This window comes from Eleutherodactylus coqui, unplaced genomic scaffold, assembly GCF_035609145.1.
Source record: "Eleutherodactylus coqui strain aEleCoq1 unplaced genomic scaffold, aEleCoq1.hap1 HAP1_SCAFFOLD_74, whole genome shotgun sequence".
Taxonomy (NCBI): domain Eukaryota; kingdom Metazoa; phylum Chordata; class Amphibia; order Anura; family Eleutherodactylidae; genus Eleutherodactylus; species Eleutherodactylus coqui.
The window spans coordinates 399,545-420,000 of NW_027101757.1; positions in this window are offsets into that span (position 1 = coordinate 399,545).

A 20,456-nucleotide genomic window follows, 5' to 3' on the forward strand; every position below is an offset into this window, starting at 1 on the left:
GTGGAGCAGCCCCCGTGTGTCCCCGAGTGCCCCCCGGTCTTTGGTGGAGAGGGGGTCTCAGCCGCTAATGTGCCCGCCTCAGGGAGGCCGGCCTGGGGCGAGTGGAGCAGCCCCCGTGTGTCCCTGAGCGTCCCCCGGTCTTTGGTGGAGAGGGGGTCTCAGCCGCTAATGTGCCCGCCTCAGGGAGGCCGGCCTGGGGCGAGTGGAGCAGCCCCCGGGTGTCCCTGAGCGTCCCCCGGTCATTGGTGGAGAGGGGGTCTCAGCCGCTAATGTGCCCGCCTCAGGGAGGCCGGCCTGGGGCGAGTTGAGCAGCCCCCGTGCGCCCCTGAGCGCCCCCTGGCGTTCGCTGAAGAGGGGGTCTCAGCCGCCAATATGGCCGCCCGGGTGCCCGGGGGAGCGGCCTGGGGTGGCCCTGTGCAGCCTCCGGGCGCCCCTGAGTGTTTTTCAGTATCTGGCCGAGACACCCCCTGACCCTCCGACTGTGTCCGTTTGGAGCGCCTGGTGCCTGGGCACCCCCTGAGTGTTTTTCAGTATCTGGCCGAGACACCCCCTGACCCTCCGACTGTGTCCGTTTTTAGTGCCTGGTGCCTGGGCACAGACCGCGGCAGCTCCCGCTGGCCGCATTGACAGAGTGCTGAAAAAATGACAAAGTCCGAAAATGCCTGAGAACCGGGAAGGGGACAAACCGGCGGCTCCAGGCCGAGCCGGAGTTCCAGGAGGTCGGCATGATTTTGCCGGTTTCCCCATAGGAGGTGCCAAGTTGCCAAAATGGGGGAACTCAAAAAAGCACCCCCGCCAGATGTATGTAGGGGGGCTGGATGGTCGATAGGGAGTGGGTGTCTGGCAGCAGGGGCCACCCCGCGCAGGTGCCCCGGGGGGCCGGCGGGGGGCCCCCGAAGACACCCCCCCCAGCACTCGCTGAAAACCCCGTCCGAGCCGCCCGCGCTGCCCGGAGGGAGTCCCGGGAGGCCGGGCACGGCCCGCGGGTCTCTCCCTCTGCCCCCCCGGTGAGGTTTGCACGGGGGGAAAAGTTTCAAAGTCCCAACGGGGGCGAGAGACAGTGCGGCGAGGGGTGGCGGGCTGCTCCGCGGACCCGGGGGAAGCCCGGGGAGGGCGGCCTGAGGGCGCGGAGGGCCCCCTGAGAGTGCCTACGGGTAGTAGGTGAGAAACCCTGCCTGTCCCACCCACGGGGCCGGGCAGGGCCCCGGGGAGTCCGGGCAGAGCCCGCAGGTCGCCCCCTTGCCGTCCGCTGACGCTCGCACGGTCAGAAAAGTTTCAAAGTCCCAACGGGGGGAGAGTGTTGACGGAGAAGGGGTGCTGGCTGCCCCTGGGGCCGGGCTGGAGCCCCTGGGGGTCGGCCTGGGGGTGTGGAGGGGCCCCCTGAGAGCACCCAACAGCAGTTGCTCAAGACCCTGCCTGAGCCTCCGATGTGCCCAGGCGGGACCCCAGGAGGCCGGGCACAGACCGCAGCCTGCCCCCTTGCCGTCCCATGAAGCTTGCACGGTCAGAAATGTTTCAAAGTCCCCACGGGGGGAGAGTGTTGACGGCGAGGGGGTGCTGGCTGCTCCAGGGGCCGGGGGCAAACCCTGGAGGCTGGGCACGGACTGCGGCAGCCCCCCTTGCAGTAGAACAAAGTTTGAGGAGACAAGTCATGAAAATGACAAAGTCCAAACTGCTCCATGCGCCGGCCAGGGGTGCGGACCCGGCAGGCCGGGCCGGCGGGGGCTGCAGCTGCCGGGGCTGAGCCGAGTGTCAGTGCAGGTCCTGAGAACCGGGAAGGGGACAAACCTGTGACTCCAGGCCGGGTTGGAGTTCCAGGAGGTCGGCAGGACTCTGGAGGTTTTCCCCTTGGCATTTTCCCATTGGCCACAATGGGGGAAGTCAAAAAAGCACCCCCAGCAGATGTATGCAGAGGGGCTGGCTGGTGATGGGGAGCGGGCTGTTGGCAGCGGTGTGCTGGCTGCAGAGGTGTGCATGGGCGGCTGCGGAGGGTCCCCCTGAGTGCACCTGCCAGCAGTGGCTCAACACCCTGGCTGAGCCTCCGATGTCCCCGGGCAGGACCCCAGGAGGCTGGGCAGAGCCCGCCGCTTGCCCCCTTGCCGTTTGACGAAGCTTGCACGGTCAGAAAAGTTTCAAAGTCCCAACGGGGAGAGAGTGTTGACGGCGAGGGGGTGCTGGCAGCTCCAGCGGCCGGGGGCAACCGCTGGAGGCTGGGCCCGGACTGCGGCAGCCCCCCTTGCAGTCGAACAAAGTTTGAGGAGACAAGTCATGAAAATGACAAAGTCCAAACGCTCCAGGCGTGCCGTCCAGGGGGGCGGACCCAGCTGGTCGGACCGGCGGGAGCTGCGGCGGCCGGGGAAGAGCCGAGTGTCAATGCAGGTCACGAGAACCGGTATGAGGGTAAACCTGGCCGCTCCGGGCCGAGGCACGGTTCCAGGAGGGCGGAAGGAGCGGGCCCGCTTCCCCTGATAGCGCCGACGGCGGTAAAATAAGGCCTCGCAAAACGTCAGCACGAACACCTTGTCGGGGTATAAGGGAACGAGCGGTGTGCGGTCTTTGACAAAGTGACAGTGTTTCTCAAAAAAGCACCCCCGGCAGATGTGTGCAGACGGGGCTGGCTGGTGTGGGAGAGCGGCGGGCTGTTGGCAGCAGTGTGCTGGCTGCAGGGGTGGCCCGGGGCGGCTGCGGAGGGCCCCCAAAGCGCACCTACCAGCAGTAGCTCAAGACCCTGGCTGAGCCTCCGATGTCCCCGGGCAGGACCCCAGCAGGCCGGGCACGGACCGCAGCTTGCCCCCTTTGCCGTCCGATGAAGCTTGCACGGTCAGAAAAAGTTTCAAAGTCCCAACGGGGGAGAGAGTGTTGACGGCGAGGGGGCGCTGGCTGCTCCAGGGGCCGGGAGGGAGGCCCTGGAGGTCGGCCTGGGGGTGAGTGGAGCGGCCCCCGTGTGTCCCTGAGCGTCCCCCGGTCTTTGGTCGAGAGGGGGTCTCAGCCGCTAATGTGCCCGCCCGGGTACCTAGGGAGGCCGGCCTGGGGCGAGTGGAGCAGCCCCCGTGTGTCCCTGAGCGTCCCCTGGCGTTTGCTGAAGAGGGGGTCTCAGCCGCTAATGTGCCCGCCCGGGTACCTAGGGAGGCCGGCCTGGGGCGAGTGGAGCAGCCCCCGTGTGTCCCTGAGCGTCCCCTGGCGTTTGCTGAAGAGGGGGTCTCAGCCGCTAATGTGCCCGCCCGGGTACCTAGGGAGGCCGGCCTGGGGCGAGTGGAGCAGCCCCCGTGTGTCCCTGAGCGTCCCCTGGCGTTTGCTGAAGAGGGGGTCTCAGCCGCTAATGTGCCCGCCCGGGTACCTAGGGAGGCCGGCCTGGGGCGAGTGGAGCAGCCCCCGTGTGTCCCTGAGCGTCCCCTGGCGTTTGCTGAAGAGGGGGTCTCAGCCGCTAATGTGCCCGCCCGGGTACCTAGGGAGGCCGGCCTGGGGCGAGTGGAGCAGCCCCCGTGTGTCCCTGAGCGTCCCCTGGCGTTTGCTGAAGAGGGGGTCTCAGCCGCTAATGTGCCCGCCCGGGTACCTAGGGAGGCCGGCCTGGGGCGAGTGGAGCAGCCCCCGTGTGTCCCTGAGCGTCCCCTGGCGTTTGCTGAAGAGGGGGTCTCAGCCGCTAATGTGCCCGCCCGGGTACCTAGGGAGGCCGGCCTGGGGCGAGTGGAGCAGCCCCCGTGTGTCCCTGAGCGTCCCCTGGCGTTTGCTGAAGAGGGGGTCTCAGCCGCTAATGTGCCCGCCCGGGTACCTAGGGAGGCCGGCCTGGGGCGAGTGGAGCAGCCCCCGTGTGTCCCTGAGCGTCCCCTGGCGTTTGCTGAAGAGGGGGTCTCAGCCGCTAATGTGCCCGCCCGGGTACCTAGGGAGGCCGGCCTGGGGCGAGTGGAGCAGCCCCCGTGTGTCCCTGAGCGTCCCCTGGCGTTTGCTGAAGAGGGGGTCTCAGCCGCTAATGTGCCCGCCCGGGTACCTAGGGAGGCCGGCCTGGGGCGAGTGGAGCAGCCCCCGTGTGTCCCTGAGCGTCCCCTGGCGTTTGCTGAAGAGGGGGTCTCAGCCGCTAATGTGCCCGCCCGGGTACCTAGGGAGGCCGGCCTGGGGCGAGTGGAGCAGCCCCCGTGTGTCCCCGAGCGCCCCCCGGTCTCTGGTGGAGAGGGGGTCTCAGCCGCTAATGTGCCCGCCTCAGGGAGTCCGGCCTGGGGCGAGTGGAGCAGCCCCCGTGTGTCCCCGAGCGCCCCCCGGTCTCTGGTGGAGAGGGGGTCTCAGCCGCTAATGTGCCCGCCTCAGGGAGTCCGGCCTGGGGCGAGTGGAGCAGCCCCCGTGTGTCCCCGAGCGCCCCCCGGTCTCTGGTGGAGAGGGGGTCTCAGCCGCTAATGTGCCCGCCTCAGGGAGTCCGGCCTGGGGCGAGTGGAGCAGCCCCCGTGTGTCCCCGAGCGTCCCCCGGTCTCTGGTGGAGAGGGGGTCTCAGCCGCTAATGTGCCCGCCTCAGGGAGGCCGGCCTGGGGCGAGTGGAGCAGCCCCCGTGTGTCCCTGAGTGTCCCCTGACGTTTGCTGAAGAGGGGGTCTCAGCCGCCAATATGGCCGCCCGGGTACCAGTGGGGGCCGGCCTGGGGCGAGTGGAGCAGCCCCCGTGTGTCCCTGAGCGTCCCCCGGTCTTTGGTCGAGAGGGGGTCTCAGCCGCTAATGTGCCCGCCTCAGGGAGGCCGGCCTGGGGTGAGTGGAGCAGCCCCCGTGTGTCCCTGAGCGTCCCCCGGTCTTTGGTCAAGAGGGGGTCTCAGCCGCTAATGTGCCCGCCTCAGGGAGGCCGGCCTGGGGCGAGTGGAGCAGCCCCCGTGTGTCCCTGAGCGTCCCCCGGTCTTTGGTCGAGAGGGGGTCTCAGCCGCTAATGTGCCCGCCCGGGTACCCAGGGAGGCCGGCCTGGGGCGAGTGGAGCAGCCCCCGTGTGTCCCTGAGCGTCCCCCGGTCTTTGGTCGAGAGGGGGTCTCAGCCGCTAATGTGCCCGCCTCAGGGAGGCCGGCCTGGGGCGAGTGGAGCAGCCCCCGTGTGTCCCGGAGTTCCCCCCGTTGCTCGCTCAAGAGGGGGTCTCAGCCGCTAATGTGCCCGCCTGGGTACCTAGAGAGGCCGGCCTGGGGTGAGTGGAGCAGCCCCCGTGTGTCCCTGAGCGTCCCCCGGTCTTTGGTCAAGAGGGGGTCTCAGCCGCTAATGTGCCCGCCTCAGGGAGGCCGGCCTGGGGCGAGTGGAGCAGCCCCCGTGTGTCCCTGAGCGTCCCCCGGTCTTTGGTCGAGAGGGGGTCTCAGCCGCTAATGTGCCCGCCTCAGGGAGGCCGGCCTGGGGCGAGTGGAGCAGCCCCCGTGTGTCCCCGAGTGCCCCCCGGTCTTTGGTGGAGAGGGGGTCTCAGCCGCTAATGTGCCCGCCTCAGGGAGGCCGGCCTGGGGCGAGTGGAGCAGCCCCCGTGTGTCCCTGAGCGTCCCCCGGTCTTTGGTGGAGAGGGGGTCTCAGCCGCTAATGTGCCCGCCTCAGGGAGGCCGGCCTGGGGCGAGTGGAGCAGCCCCCGGGTGTCCCTGAGCGTCCCCCGGTCATTGGTGGAGAGGGGGTCTCAGCCGCTAATGTGCCCGCCTCAGGGAGGCCGGCCTGGGGCGAGTTGAGCAGCCCCCGTGCGCCCCTGAGCGCCCCCTGGCGTTCGCTGAAGAGGGGGTCTCAGCCGCCAATATGGCCGCCCGGGTGCCCGGGGGAGCGGCCTGGGGTGGCCCTGTGCAGCCTCCGGGCGCCCCTGAGTGTTTTTCAGTATCTGGCCGAGACACCCCCTGACCCTCCGACTGTGTCCGTTTGGAGCGCCTGGTGCCTGGGCACCCCCTGAGTGTTTTTCAGTATCTGGCCGAGACACCCCCTGACCCTCCGACTGTGTCCGTTTTTAGTGCCTGGTGCCTGGGCACAGACCGCGGCAGCTCCCGCTGGCCGCATTGACAGAGTGCTGAAAAAATGACAAAGTCCGAAAATGCCTGAGAACCGGGAAGGGGACAAACCGGCGGCTCCAGGCCGAGCCGGAGTTCCAGGAGGTCGGCATGATTTTGCCGGTTTCCCCATAGGAGGTGCCAAGTTGCCAAAATGGGGGAACTCAAAAAAGCACCCCCGCCAGATGTATGTAGGGGGGCTGGATGGTCGATAGGGAGTGGGTGTCTGGCAGCAGGGGCCACCCCGCGCAGGTGCCCCGGGGGGCCGGCGGGGGGCCCCCGAAGACACCCCCCCCAGCACTCGCTGAAAACCCCGTCCGAGCCGCCCGCGCTGCCCGGAGGGAGTCCCGGGAGGCCGGGCACGGCCCGCGGGTCTCTCCCTCTGCCCCCCCGGTGAGGTTTGCACGGGGGGAAAAGTTTCAAAGTCCCAACGGGGGCGAGAGACAGTGCGGCGAGGGGTGGCGGGCTGCTCCGCGGACCCGGGGGAAGCCCGGGGAGGGCGGCCTGAGGGCGCGGAGGGCCCCCTGAGAGTGCCTACGGGTAGTAGGTGAGAAACCCTGCCTGTCCCACCCACGGGGCCGGGCAGGGCCCCGGGGAGTCCGGGCAGAGCCCGCAGGTCGCCCCCTTGCCGTCCGCTGACGCTCGCACGGTCAGAAAAGTTTCAAAGTCCCAACGGGGGGAGAGTGTTGACGGAGAAGGGGTGCTGGCTGCCCCTGGGGCCGGGCTGGAGCCCCTGGGGGTCGGCCTGGGGGTGTGGAGGGGCCCCCTGAGAGCACCCAACAGCAGTTGCTCAAGACCCTGCCTGAGCCTCCGATGTGCCCAGGCGGGACCCCAGGAGGCCGGGCACAGACCGCAGCCTGCCCCCTTGCCGTCCCATGAAGCTTGCACGGTCAGAAATGTTTCAAAGTCCCCACGGGGGGAGAGTGTTGACGGCGAGGGGGTGCTGGCTGCTCCAGGGGCCGGGGGCAAACCCTGGAGGCTGGGCACGGACTGCGGCAGCCCCCCTTGCAGTAGAACAAAGTTTGAGGAGACAAGTCATGAAAATGACAAAGTCCAAACTGCTCCATGCGCCGGCCAGGGGTGCGGACCCGGCAGGCCGGGCCGGCGGGGGCTGCAGCTGCCGGGGCTGAGCCGAGTGTCAGTGCAGGTCCTGAGAACCGGGAAGGGGACAAACCTGTGACTCCAGGCCGGGTTGGAGTTCCAGGAGGTCGGCAGGACTCTGGAGGTTTTCCCCTTGGCATTTTCCCATTGGCCACAATGGGGGAAGTCAAAAAAGCACCCCCAGCAGATGTATGCAGAGGGGCTGGCTGGTGATGGGGAGCGGGCTGTTGGCAGCGGTGTGCTGGCTGCAGAGGTGTGCATGGGCGGCTGCGGAGGGTCCCCCTGAGTGCACCTGCCAGCAGTGGCTCAACACCCTGGCTGAGCCTCCGATGTCCCCGGGCAGGACCCCAGGAGGCTGGGCAGAGCCCGCCGCTTGCCCCCTTGCCGTTTGACGAAGCTTGCACGGTCAGAAAAGTTTCAAAGTCCCAACGGGGAGAGAGTGTTGACGGCGAGGGGGTGCTGGCAGCTCCAGCGGCCGGGGGCAACCGCTGGAGGCTGGGCCCGGACTGCGGCAGCCCCCCTTGCAGTCGAACAAAGTTTGAGGAGACAAGTCATGAAAATGACAAAGTCCAAACGCTCCAGGCGTGCCGTCCAGGGGGGCGGACCCAGCTGGTCGGACCGGCGGGAGCTGCGGCGGCCGGGGAAGAGCCGAGTGTCAATGCAGGTCACGAGAACCGGTATGAGGGTAAACCTGGCCGCTCCGGGCCGAGGCACGGTTCCAGGAGGGCGGAAGGAGCGGGCCCGCTGCCCCTGATAGCGCCGACGGCGGTAAAATAAGGCCTCGCAAAACGTCAGCACGAACACCTTGTCGGGGTATAAGGGAACGAGCGGTGTGCGGTCTTTGACAAAGTGACAGTGTTTCTCAAAAAAGCACCCCCGGCAGATGTGTGCAGACGGGGCTGGCTGGTGTGGGAGAGCGGCGGGCTGTTGGCAGCAGTGTGCTGGCTGCAGGGGTGGCCCGGGGCGGCTGCGGAGGGCCCCCAAAGCGCACCTACCAGTGGTGGCTGAAAACCCCCGCTGAGCCTCCGATGTGCCCGGGCAGGACCCCAGGAGGCCGGGCAGAGCCCGCCGCTTGCCCCCTTGCCGTTTGACGAAGCTTGCACGGTCAGAAAAGTTTCAAAGTCCCCACGGGGGGAGAGTGTTGACGGCGAGGAGGTGCTGGCTGCTCCAGGGGCCGGGGGCAACCCCTGGAGGCTGGGCACGGACTGCGGCAGCCCCCCTTGCAGTCGAACAAAGTTTGAGGAGACAAGTCATGAAAATGACAAAGTCCAAACGCTCCAGGCGCCGGCCTGGGGTGCGGACCCGGCTGGCCGGGCTGGCGGGAGCTGCGGCGGCCGGGGCTGAGCCGAGTGTCAATGCAGGTCCTGAGAACCGGGAAGGGGACAAACCGGTGGCTCCAGGCCGGGTTGGAGTTCCAGGAGGTCGGCAGGACTCTGGAGGTTTTCCCCTTGGCATTTTCCCATTGGCCACAATGGGGGGAAGTCAAAAAAGCACCCCCAGCAGATGTATGCAGAGGGGCTGGCGGGTGACGGAGAGCGGGCAGTTGGCAGCTGTGTGGTGGCTGCAGGAGGTGGGCCTGGGCGGCTGCGGAGGGCCCCCAAAGTGCACCTACCAGAAGGGGCCCAAGACCCAGGCTGAGCCTCCGATGTGCCCGGGCAGGACACCCAGGAGGCGGGGAGCAGCCCCCGCTGAGGTCCATGGCATGTGCCAGAGGCGAGTCTTGGAGAAAAAACGACAAAGTCCAAACGCTCCAGGCGCCGGGCAGGGTGGCGGACCCGGCTGGCCGGGCCGGCGGGGGCTGCGGCTGCCGGGGCTGAGCCGAGTGTCAATGCATGTCCTGAGAACCGGGAAGGGGACAAACCGGTGGCTCCAGGCCGGGTTGGAGTTCCGGGGGGTCGGCCTGACTCTGGAGGTTTTCCCCCTGGCTTTTCCCCATAGGCCAAAACGGGGGGAGCCAAAAAAGCACCCCCAGCAGATGTATGCAGGAGGGGCTGGGGGGTGACGGAGAGCGGGCTGTTGGCAGCCGTGTGCTGGCTGCAGGGGTGGGCCTGGGCGGCTGCGGAGGGCCCCCTGAGTGCACCTGCCAGCGGTGGCTCAACACCCTGGCTGAGCCTCCGATGTCCCCGGGCAGGACCCCAGGAGGCCGGGCAGAGCCCGCCGCTTGCCCCATTGCCGTTTGACGAAGCTTGCACGGTCAGAAAAGTTTCAAAGTCCCAACGGGGAGAGAGCGTTGACGGCGAGGGGGTGCTGGCTGCTCCAGGGGCCGGGGACAACCCCTGGAGGCTGGGCACGGACTGCGGCAGCCCCCCTTGCAGTCGGACAAAGTTTGAGGAGACAAGCCATGAAAATGACAAAGTCCAAACGCTCCAGGCGCCGGCCAGGGGGGCGGACCCGGCTGGCTGGGCCGGCGGGGGCTGCGGCTGCCGGGGCTGAGCCGAGTGTCAATGCAGGTCCTGAGAACCGGGAAGGGGACAAACCGGCGGCTCCAGGCCGAGCTCGAGTTCCAGGAGGTCGGCCTGACTCTGGAGGTTTTCCCCCTGGCTTTTCCCCATAGGCCAAAACGGGGGAAGTCAAAAAAGCACCCCCGGCAGATGTATGCAGAGGGGCTGGCGGGTGATGGGGAGCGGGCTGTTGGCAGCAGTGTGCTGGCTGCAGGGATGGGCCTGGGTGGCTGCGGAGGGCCCCCTGAGTGCACCTACCAGTGGTGGCTCAAGACCCAGGCTGAGCCTCCGATGTGCCCGGGCAGGACCCCAGGAGGCCGGGCACAGACCGCCGCTTGCCCCCTTTGCCGTTTGACGAAGCTTGCACGGTCGGAAAAAGTTTCAAAGTCCCAACGGGGAGAGAGTGTTGACGGCGAGGGGGCGCTGGCCGCTCCAGGGGCCGGGGGGAGCCCCTGGAGGTGGGCCTGGGGGTGTGGAGGGGCCCCCTATGAGCACCCAACAGTCGTGGGTCAAGACCCTGCCTGAGCCTCCGGTGTTGCAGGGAAGGACACCCAGGAGGCGGGGAACAGCCGGGGCAGCCCCCCTTGCAGTTGAACAAAGTTTGAGGAGACAAGTCATGAAAATGACAAAGTCCAAACGCTCCAGGCGTGCCGGCCAGGGGGGCGGACACGGCTGGCCTGGCTGGCGGGGGCTGCGGCTGCCGGGGAAGATCCGAGTGTCAATGCAGGTCCTGAGAACCGGGAAGGGGACAAACCGGTGGCTCCAGGCCGGGTTGGAGTTCCAGGAGGTCGGCCTGACTGTGGAGGTTTTCCCCTTAGCATTTTCCCATAGGCCAAAAGGGGGGAAGTCAAAAAAGCACCCCCGCCAGATATAGTATGCAGAGGGGCTGGCTGGTGATGGGGAGCGGGCTGTTGGCAGCAGTGTGCTGGCTGCAGAGGTGTGCATGGGCGTCTGCGGAGGGCCCCCTGAGTGCACCTGCCAGTGGTGGCTCAGCACCCTGGCTGAGCCTCCGATGTGCCCCGGCAGGACCCCAGGAGGCCGGGCACAGAACGCCGGCTGCCCCCCTTGCCGTTTGACGAAGCTTGCGCGGTCAGAAAAGTTTCAAAGTCCCAACGGGGAGAGAGCGTTGACGGCGAGGGGGTGCTGGCAGCTCCAGGGGCCGGGGGCAACCCCTGGAGGCTGGGCACGGACTGCGGCAGCCCCCCTTGCGGTCGAGCAAAGTTTGAGGAGACAAGTCATGAAAATGACAAAGTCCAAACGCTCCAGGCGTGCCGGCCAGGGTGGCGGACCCGGCTGGCTGGGCCGGTGGGAGCTGCGGCTGCCGGGGCTGAGCCGAGTGTCGATGTATGTCGTGAGAACCGGTATGAGGGTAATCCTGGTCGCTCCGGGCCGAGGCACGGTTCCAGGAGGGCGGAAGGAGCGGGCCCGTTTCCCCTGATAGCGCCGACGGCGGTAAATTAAGGCCTCGCAAAACGTCAGGACGAACACCTTTTTTGCATATAAGGGAACGAGCGGTGTGCCGTCTTTGACAAAGTGACTATTTCTCAGAGTGCTGGAGTGGGGACCGCTCAAAGTCAAAGCTCCGCGGCCGCCCCTCTGCCACCTCCCCGGGAGCAGAGTCGTCGAGCGCGAGTGTCCCCACTCCGCCTGTCCAGGCCGCGGGGCCGACAGGCTGGCTGGCTGCCCGGGGAGACCCCGCTCTCCGAGCGGCCGGGCGCCACGTTCGAGAGGTGTGCGAAGCCACCTTGGGGGCCTGCGGAGGCCCCCCTGAGAGCGCCTCCAAGCCCTTGCTGAGAACCCTGTCCTAGATGCCTGCGCGGGCAGGCGGGACCCCACCAGGAGGCCGTGCACAGCCCGCGGCAGCCACTGCTGAAGCCCAGGGCAGTTGGCAGAGATGAGTCTTTGAAAAAAAATGACAAAGTCCAAACGCCTCCAGGCGCCGGCCAGGGGGACGGACCCGGCTGGCCGGGCCGGCGGGAGCTGCGGCGGCTGGGGCTGAGCCGAGTGGCGATGCATGTCCTGAGAACCGGGAAGGGGACAAACCGGAGGCTCCTGGCCGGGCGGCAGTTCCAGGAGGTCGGCCTGACTCTGGAGGTTTTCCCCCTGGCATTTTCCCATTGGCCAAAATGGGGGAAGTCAAAAAAGCACCCCCAGCAGATGTATGCAGAGGGGCTGGCTGGTGATGGGGAGCGGTCTGTTGGCAGCAGTGTGCTGGCTGCAGAGGTGTGCATGGGCGGCTGCGGAGGGCCCCCTGAGTGCACCTGCCCGTGGTGGCTGAAAACCCAGGCTGAGCCTCCGATGTGCCCGGGCAGGACCCCAGGAGGCCGGGCACAGAACGCCGGTTGCCCCCTTGCCGTTTGACGAAGCTTGCACGGTCAGAAAAGTTTCAAAGTCCCAACGGGGAGAGAGTGCTGACGGTGATGGGGTGCTGGCTGCTCCAGGGGCCGGGAGGGAGGCCCTGGAGGTGGGCCTGGGGGTGTGGAGGGGCCCCCTGAGAGCACCTACCAGCAGTTGCTCAAGACCCTGCCTGAGCCTCCGGTGTTGCAGGGCAGGACACCCATTGGCGGGGAACAGCAGGTGGCAGCCCCTGCTGAAGTCCTTGGCAGTTGGCAGAGATGAGTCTTGGAGAAAAAAAACGACAAAGTCCAAACGCTCCAGGCGCCGGTCAGGGGGGCGGACCCGGCTGGCCGGGCCGAGGGGAGCTGCGGCGGCTGGGGAAGAGCCGAGTGTCAAGGCATGTCCTGAGAACCGGGAAGGGGGCAAACCAGTAGCTCCAGGCCGGGCTAGGGTTCCAGGAGGTCGGCCTGACTCTGGAGGTTTTCCCCCTGGCTTTTCCCCATAGGCCAACATGGGGGAAGTCAAAAAAGCACCCCCGGCAGATGTATGCAGAGGGGCTGGCGGGTGATGGGGAGCGGGCTGTTGGCAGCCGTGTGCTGGCTGCAGAGGGCCCCCGAGGTGCTGCACCTACCAGTAGTTGCTCAAGACCCCCCCCTGACCCTCCGGTGTTGCAGGGCAGGAAACCCAGGAGGCGGGGAACAGCCGTGGCAGCCCCTGCTGAATCCCACGGCAGTTGGCAGAGATGAGTCTTTGAGAAAAATGACAAAGTCCAAACGCTCCAGGCGTGCCGGCCAGGGGGGCGTACCCGGCTGGCCGGGCCGGCGGGAGCTGCGGCTGCCGGGGCTGAGCCGAGTATCGATGCATGTCGTGAGAACCGGTATGAGGGTAATCCTGGGCCCTCGGGGCCGAGGCACGGTTCCAGGAAGGCGGAAGGAGCGGGCCCGCTTCCCCTGATAGCGCCGACGGCGGTAAAATAAGGCCTCGCAAAACGTCAGGACGAACACCTTTTTTGCATATAAGGGAACGAGCGGTGTGCGGTCCTTGACAAAGTGACAATTTCTCAATGTGCTGAGGAGTGGGGACCGCTCAAAGTCAAAGCACCGCGGCCGCCCCTCTGCCACCTCCCTGGGAGCAGAGTCATCGAGCGCGAGGGTCCCCACTCCGCCTGTGCAGGCCGCGGGGCCAACAGGCTGGCTGGCTGCCCGGGCAGACCCCGCTCTCCGAGCGGCCGGGCGCCACGTTCGAGAGGTGTACGAAGCCACCTTGGGGGGCTGCGGAGGCCGCCCTGAGAGCGCATCCAAGCCCCTGCTGAGAACCCTGTCCTAGCTGCCTGCGAGGGCAGGCGGGACCCCACCAGGAGGCCGTGCACAGCCCGCGGCAGCCACTGCTGAAGCCCACGGCAGTTGGCAGAGATGGGTCTTTGAGAAAAAATGACAAAGTCCAAACGCCTCCAGGCGCCGGCCAGGGGGACGGACCCGGCTGGCCGGGCCGGCGGGAGCTGCGGCGGCTGGGGCTGAGCCGAGTGGCGATGCACGTCCTGAGAACCGGGAAGGGGACAAACCGGTAGCTCCAGGCCGGGCTAGAGTTCCAGGAGGTCGGCCTGACTCTGGAGGTTTCCCCCCTGGCTTTTCCCCATAGGCCAAAGCGGGGGAAGTCAAAAATGCACCCCCAGCAGATGTATGCAGAGGGGCTGGCTGGTGATGGGGAGCGGGCTGTTGGCAGCGGTGTGCTGGCTGCAGGGGTGGCCCGGGGCGGCTGCGGAGGGCCCCCGAGGTGCACCTACCAGCAGTAGCTCAAGACCCTGCCTGAGCCTCCGGTGTTGCAGGGCAGGACACCCAGGAGGCGGGGAACAGCCCGCGGCAGCCCCCGCTGAAGTCCATGGCATTTGCCAGAGGAGAGTGTTGGATGAAAAAACGACAAAGTCCAAACGCTCCGGGCGCCGGCCAGGGGGGCGGACCCGGCTGGTCGGGCCGGCGGGAGCTGCGGCTGCCGGGGCTGAGCCGAGTGTCGATGCATGTCGTGAGAACCGGTATGAGGGTAATCCTGGGCCCTCGGGGCCGAGGCACGGTTCCAGGAAGGCGGAAGGAGCGGGCCCGCTTCCCCTGATAGCGCCGACGGCGGTAAAATAAGGCCTCGCAAAACGTCAGGACGAACACCTTTTTTGCATATAAGGGAACGAGCGGTGTGCGGTCTTTGACAAAGTGACTATTTCTCAATGTGCTGAGAAGGGAGTGGGGACCGCTCAAAGTCAAAGCACCGCGTCCGCCCCTCTGCCACCTCCCTGGGAGCAGAGTCATCGAGCGCGAGGGTCCCCACTCCGCCTGTGCAGGCCACGGGGCCAACAGGCTGGCTGGCTGGCTGCCCGGGCGACCCCCCCTCCGAGATGCCGGGCCGGGGCAGACTGTGCAAACGAGCGCGGGCGTGTTTTCTTCCCCTGGGGTGGAGCCCTTCCACCCCACGCCGTCCGAGGCCCGTTGGCCTCGGGCGGCCTGCCTCCGAGAGTGGGAGAGAGACGGAGGACGGCGGCCCGCGGCGGCGCGAGGCGTCCCCGTTGTTCCACCACGGCTGCCAGCCGGTCGATCCTGCCGGTAGCCTGGGCTTGTCTCCGCTCCGCCTGTCCAGGCCGCGGGGCCCACAGGCGGCTTGCCCGGGAAGACCCCGCTCTCCGAGCGGCCGGGCGCCACGTTCAAGAGGTGTACGGAGCCACCTGGGTGGGGGTCTGCGGAGGCCACCCTGAGAGCGCTGATAACCCTGTCCTAGCTGCCTGCGCGGGCAGGCGGGACCCCCAAGAGGCCGGGCACAGCCCGCGGCAGCCCCCGCCGAAGTCCACGGCAGTTGGCAGAGACGAGTCTTGGAGAGAAAACGACAAAGTCCAGACGCTCCAGGCGCCGGCCAGGGGTGCGGACCCGGCTGGCCGGGCCGGCGGGAGCTGCGGCTGCCGGGGCTGAGCCGAGTGTCGACGCATGTCGTGAGAACCGGTATGAGGGTAATCCTGGGCCCTCGGGGCCGAGCTACGGTTCCATGAAGGCGGAAGGAGCGGGCCTGTTTCCCCTGATAGCGCCGACGACGGTAAAATAAGGGCTCGCAAAACGTCAGGACGAACACCTTTTTTGCATATAAGGGAACGAGCGGTGTGCGGTCTTTGACAAAGTGACTATTTCTCAGAGTGCTGGAGTGGGGACCGCTCAAAGTCAAAGCACCGCGGCCACCCCTCTGCCACCTCCCGGGGAGCAGAGTCATAGAGCGCAAGTGTCCCCACTCCGCCTGTGCAGGCCGCGGGGCCAACAGGCTGGCTGGCTGCCCTGGCGACCCCCCTCCGAGATGCCGGGCCGAGGCGTAGGCAGCCGCCTCCATCACACCACCCAAGGCGAGAGAGTGGGTCAACGGGAGAGCCGGCGCGGCCGAGGGACCCTCGCCGCGCCCATGTCCGGGGAAGGACCACAAGGGCCCTGCTCCCCGGCGCCCCGGCGAGCGGGTTCACCCTCGGCGCGTACGGCTCTCGAGGATGGGGAAGGGACGCGCGGGGGCGTCCCTTCCGTCCCCAGCGGAAGAAGGCGAGCGGCTCTGCGTGTCGGGACACCCCGCGGAGCCCCCTGCGGGGGGAGTACTCCGGGGGAGAAGCGTGGCGCAGGGGGTGCAGCCCTTTCCCAGGCCACCGTGCGACGGCGTCGGTGGGGCCGACGCCGAGAGAGAGAACGATCCGGGCTCTCCCGCCTCAGGGCGGCCGAGAGCGGGGCACGGGCCCCACGTTTGGTGAAGGTTTTCCCGAAAGCGAAGGACCCCCGCCTGTCCCCTCGGGCTCCGGCCGATGCGGGCGGTCCAGGGCGGGGATAGGGGACGGCGGCCTGCGGACGACGCGCTTTATCCCCAGAAGGAGCGAGGCATGAGGGGGTGTTCCACCCCCGCCGGCCGGTCTCGCTCCTTCTCCGGGCTACCCCTCGGCGGAGTAAAGACCCCCGGGTCAACGCTCCCGCGTCCGGGCGCCGGCGCGCGTCCCCTTCCCGCGGGGGGTGGATCCCTTCCACCCCCGGCCGTCCGAGGCCCGTGCGCCTCGGGCGGCCTCCCTTCCGAGAGAGGGAGAGAGAGACGGAGGACGGTGGTCCGCGACGGCGCGAGGCGTCCGAGTTGTGTTCCCCACGGCGGCTACCCGGTCGATCCCGCCCGCCGGTAGCCTTGGCTTGCCCCCACTCCGCCTGTCCAGGCCGCGGGGCCGACGGGCTGTCTGCCCGGGTAGACCCCGCTCTCAGCGAGCGGCCGGGCGGCCACGTTCAAGAGGTGTACGAAGCCACCTCGGGGTGGAGCCCTTCCACCCCTGGCCGTCCGAGGCCCGTGCGCCTCGGGCGGCCTCCCTTCCGAGAGAGGGAGAGAGAGACGGAGGACGGTGGTCCGCGACGGCGCGAGGCGTCCGAGTTGTGTTCCCCACGGCGGCTACCCGGTCGATCCCGCCCGCCGGTAGCCTTGGCTTGCCCCCACTCCGCCTGTCCAGGCCGCGGGGCCGACAGGCTGTCTGCCCGGGTAGACCCCGCTCTCACCGAGCGGCCGGGCGGCCACGTTCAAGAGGTGTACGAAGCCACCTCGGGGTGGAGCCCTTCCACCCCTGGCCGTCCGAGGCCCGTGCGCCTCGGGCGGCCTCCCTTCCGAGAGAGGGAGAGAGACGGAGGACGGTGGTCCGCGACGGCGCGAGGCGTCCAACTTGTGTTCCCCCACGGCGGCTTCCCGGTCGATCCCGCCCGCCGGTAGCCTAGGCTTTTCCCCGCTCCGCCTGTCCAGGCCGCGGGGCCGACAGGCTGTCTGCCCGGGTAGACCCCGCTCTCCGAGCGGCCGGGCGCCACGTTCAAGAGGTGTACGAAGCCACCTTTGGGGGGGCTGCGGTGCCCCCCGCCCCGAGAGTGCCTCCCAGGCCGAGGGAGCCCGGCGGTCGAGTGTCGTAGGAAAGCGCGTGCCACGGCTGTGTCGGTCACAGGGGCCAGAGGTAGTTTGGGCAACGGCTTAGATCCGTATGAAGCTCATCCTTTCCGGCCTGTTCTGGCGGCGGCTAGGCGTGCGCGCACGGCACGACGCCCCTGGTTCCAGCGAGGCGACGGCGCCCCGCACCCCACTCTCCGGGCCGAGCAGAGCCCCCGAGCGCAAGAGTCCCCGCTCCGCCTGTCCAGGCCGCGGGGCCGACGGGCTGTCTGCCCGGGTAGACCCCGCTCTCACCGAGCGGCCGGGCGGCCACGTTCAAGAGGTGTACGAAGCCACCTTGGGGTGGAGCCCTTCCACCCCTGGCCGTCCGAGGCCCGTGCGCCTCGGGCGGCCTCCCTTCCGAGAGAGGGAGAGAGAGACGGAGGACGGTGGTCCGCGACGGCGCGAGACGTCCAAGTTGTGTTCCCCCACGGCGGCTACCCGGTCGATCCCGCCCGGTAGCCTTGGCTTTTCCCCACTCCGCCTGTCCAGGCCGCGGGGCCGACAGGCTGTCTGCCCGGGTAGCACCCGCTCTCACCGAGCGGCCGGGCGGCCACGTTCAAGAGGTGTACGAAGCCACCTTGGGGTGGAGCCCTTCCACCCCTGGCCGTCCGAGGCCCGTGCGCCTCGGGCGGCCTCCCTTCCGAGAGAGGGAGAGAGAGACGGAGGACGGTGGTCCGCGACGGCGCGAGACGTCCAAGTTGTGTTCCCCACGGCGGCTACCCGGTCGATCCCGCCCGCCGGTAGCCTTGGCTTGCCCCCACTCCGCCTGTCCAGGCCGCGTGGCCGACAGGCTGTCTGCCCGGGTAGACCCCGCTCTCCGAGCGGCCGGGCCCCAACCTTCAAGAGGTGTACGAAGCCACCTCGGGGTGGAGCCCTTCCACCCCTGGCCGTCCGAGGCCCGTGCGCCTCGGGCGGCCCCCCTTCCCGAGAGAGGGAGGACGGTGGTCCGCGACGGTGCGAGGCGTCCAACTTGTGTTCCCCCACGGCGGCTTCCCGGTCGATCCCGCCCGCCGGTAGCCTAGGCTTTTCCCCGCTCCGCCTGTCCAGGCCGCGGGGCCGACAGGCTGTCTGCCCGGGTAGACCCTGCTCTCCGAGCGGCCGGGCCCCAACGTTCAAGAGGTGTACGAAGCCACCTTTGGGGGGGGCTGCGGTGCCCCCCGCCCCGAGAGTGCCTCCCAGGCCGAGGGAGCCCGGCGGTCGAGTGTCGTAGGAAAGCGCGTGCCACGGCTGTGTCGGTCACAGGGGCCAGAGGTAGTTTGGGCAACGGCTTAGATCCGTATGAAGCTCATCCTTTCCGGCCTGTTCTGGCGGCGGCTAGGCGCGCGCGCGCGAATGGCACGACGCCCCTGGTTCCAGCGAGGCGACGGCGCCCCGCACCCCACTCTCCGGGCCGAGCAGAGCCCCCGAGCGCAAGGTTCCCCGCTCCGCCTGTCCAGGCCGCGGGGCCAGCAGGCTGTCTGCCCGGGTAGACCCCGCTCTCCGAGCGGCCGGGCCCCAACGTTCAAGAGGTGTACGAAGCCACCTTGAGGTGGAGCCCTTCCACCCCTGGCCGTCCGAGGCCCGCCGGTAGCCTTGGCTTGTCCCCACTCCGCCTGTCCAGGCCGCGGGGCCGACAGGCTGTCTGCCCGGGTAGACCCCGCTCTCCGAGCGGCCGGGCCCCAACGTTCAAGAGGTGTACGAAGCCACCTCGGGGGGCTGCGGTGCCCCCCGCCCCGAGAGTGCCTCCCAGGCCGAGGGGAGCCAGGCGGTCGAGTGTCGTAGGAAAGCGCGCGCGCGGCTGTGTCGGTCACACGAGCCAGAGTTAGTTTGGGCAACGGCTTAGATCCGTATGCAGCTCAACCTTTCCGGCCTGTTCTGGCGGCGGCTAGGCGCGCGCGAACGTCACGACGCCCCTGGTTCCAGCGAGGCGACGGCGCCCCGCACCCCGCTCTCTGGGCCGAGCAGAGCCCCCGAGCGCAAGAGCCCCCGCTCCGCCTGTCCAGGCCGCGGGGCCGACAGGCTGTCTGCCCGCGTAGACCCCGCTCTCACCGAGCGGCCGGGCGCCACGTTCAAGAGGTGTACGAAGCCACCTTAAGGGGGCTGCGGTGGCCCCCTGCCCCGAGAGTGCCTCCCAGGCTGAGGGAGCCCGGCGGTCGAGTGTCGTGGGAAAGCGCGCGCGCGGCTGTGTCACACGGGCCAGAGTTAGTTTGGGCAACGGCTTAGATCCGTATGCAGCTCAACCTTTCCGGCCTGTTCTGGCGGCGGCTAGGCGCGAGCGCACGTCACGACGCCCCTGGTTCCAGCGAGGCGACGGCGCCCCGCCACCCCACTCTCCGGGCCGAGCAGAGCGTCCGCTCTCGCTCCTTGGAGCAGAGCCCCCGAGCGCAAGAGTCCCCGCTCCCGCCTGTCCAGGCCGCGGGGCCGACAGGCTGTCTGCCCGGGTAGACCCCGCTCTCACCGAGCGGCCGGGCGGCCACGTTCAAGAGGTGTACGAAGCCACCTTGGGGGGCTGCGGTGCCCCCCGCCCCGAGAGTGCCTCCCAGGCCGAGGGGAGCCAGGCGGTCGAGTGTCGTAGGAAAGCGCGCGCGCGGCTGTGTCGGTCACACGAGCCAGAGTTAGTTTGGGCAACGGCTTAGATCCGTATGCAGCTCAACCTTTCCGGCCTGTCCTGGCGGCGGCTAGGCGCGTGCGAACGTCACAACGCCCCTGGTTCCAGCGAGGCGACGGCGCCCCGCACCCAACTCTCCGGGCCGAGCAGAGCCCCCGAGCGCAAGAGTACCCGCTCCGCCTGCCCAGGCCGCGGGGCCGACAGGCTGTCTGCCCGGGTAGACCCCGCTCTCACCGAGCGGCCGGGCGCCACGTTCAAGAGGTGTACGAAGCCACCTAAAGGGGGCTGCGGTGGCCCCCTGCCCCGAGAGTGCCTCCCAGGCCGAGGGAGCCCGGCGGTCGAGTGTCGTGGGAAAGCGCGCGCGCGGCTGTGTCACACGGGCCAGAGTTAGTTTGGGCAACGGCTTAGATCCGTATGCAGCTCAACCTTTCCGGCCTGTTCTGGCGGCGGCTAGGCGCGCGCGCACGTCACGACGCCCCTGGTTCCAGCGAGGCGACGGCGCCCCGCCACCCCACTCTCCGGGCCGAGCAGAGCGTCCGCTCTCGCTCCTTGGAGCAGAGCCCCCCGAGCGCAAGAGTCCCCGCTCCCGCCTGTCCAGGCCGCGGGGGCCGACAGGCTGTCTGCCCGGGTAGACCCCGCTCTCACCGAGCGGCCGGGCGGCCACGTTCAAGAGGTGTACGAAGCCACCTTGGGGGGCTGCGGAGCCCCCCTCCCCATGAGAGCGCCTCACAGGCTTTGCTGATAACCCCGTCCTAGCTGCCTGCGCGGGCAGGCGGGACCCCCAGGAGGCCGCGCACAGCCCGCGGCAGCCCCTGCCGAAGCCCACGGCAGTTGGCAGAGATGAGTCTTGGAGAGGAAAGGACAGAGTGAAAACGCTCCGGGCGCCGGCCAGGGGGGGCGTACCCGGCTGACCGGGCCGGAGGGAGCTGCAGCTGCTGGGGCTGCGCCGAGTGTCGATGCATGTCGTAAGAACCGGTATGAGGTTGAACCTGGGCCCTCGGGGCCGAGGCGCGGTTCCAGGGAGGCGGAAGGAGCGGGCGTGTTTCCCCTGATAGCGCCGACGACGGTAAAATAAGGCCT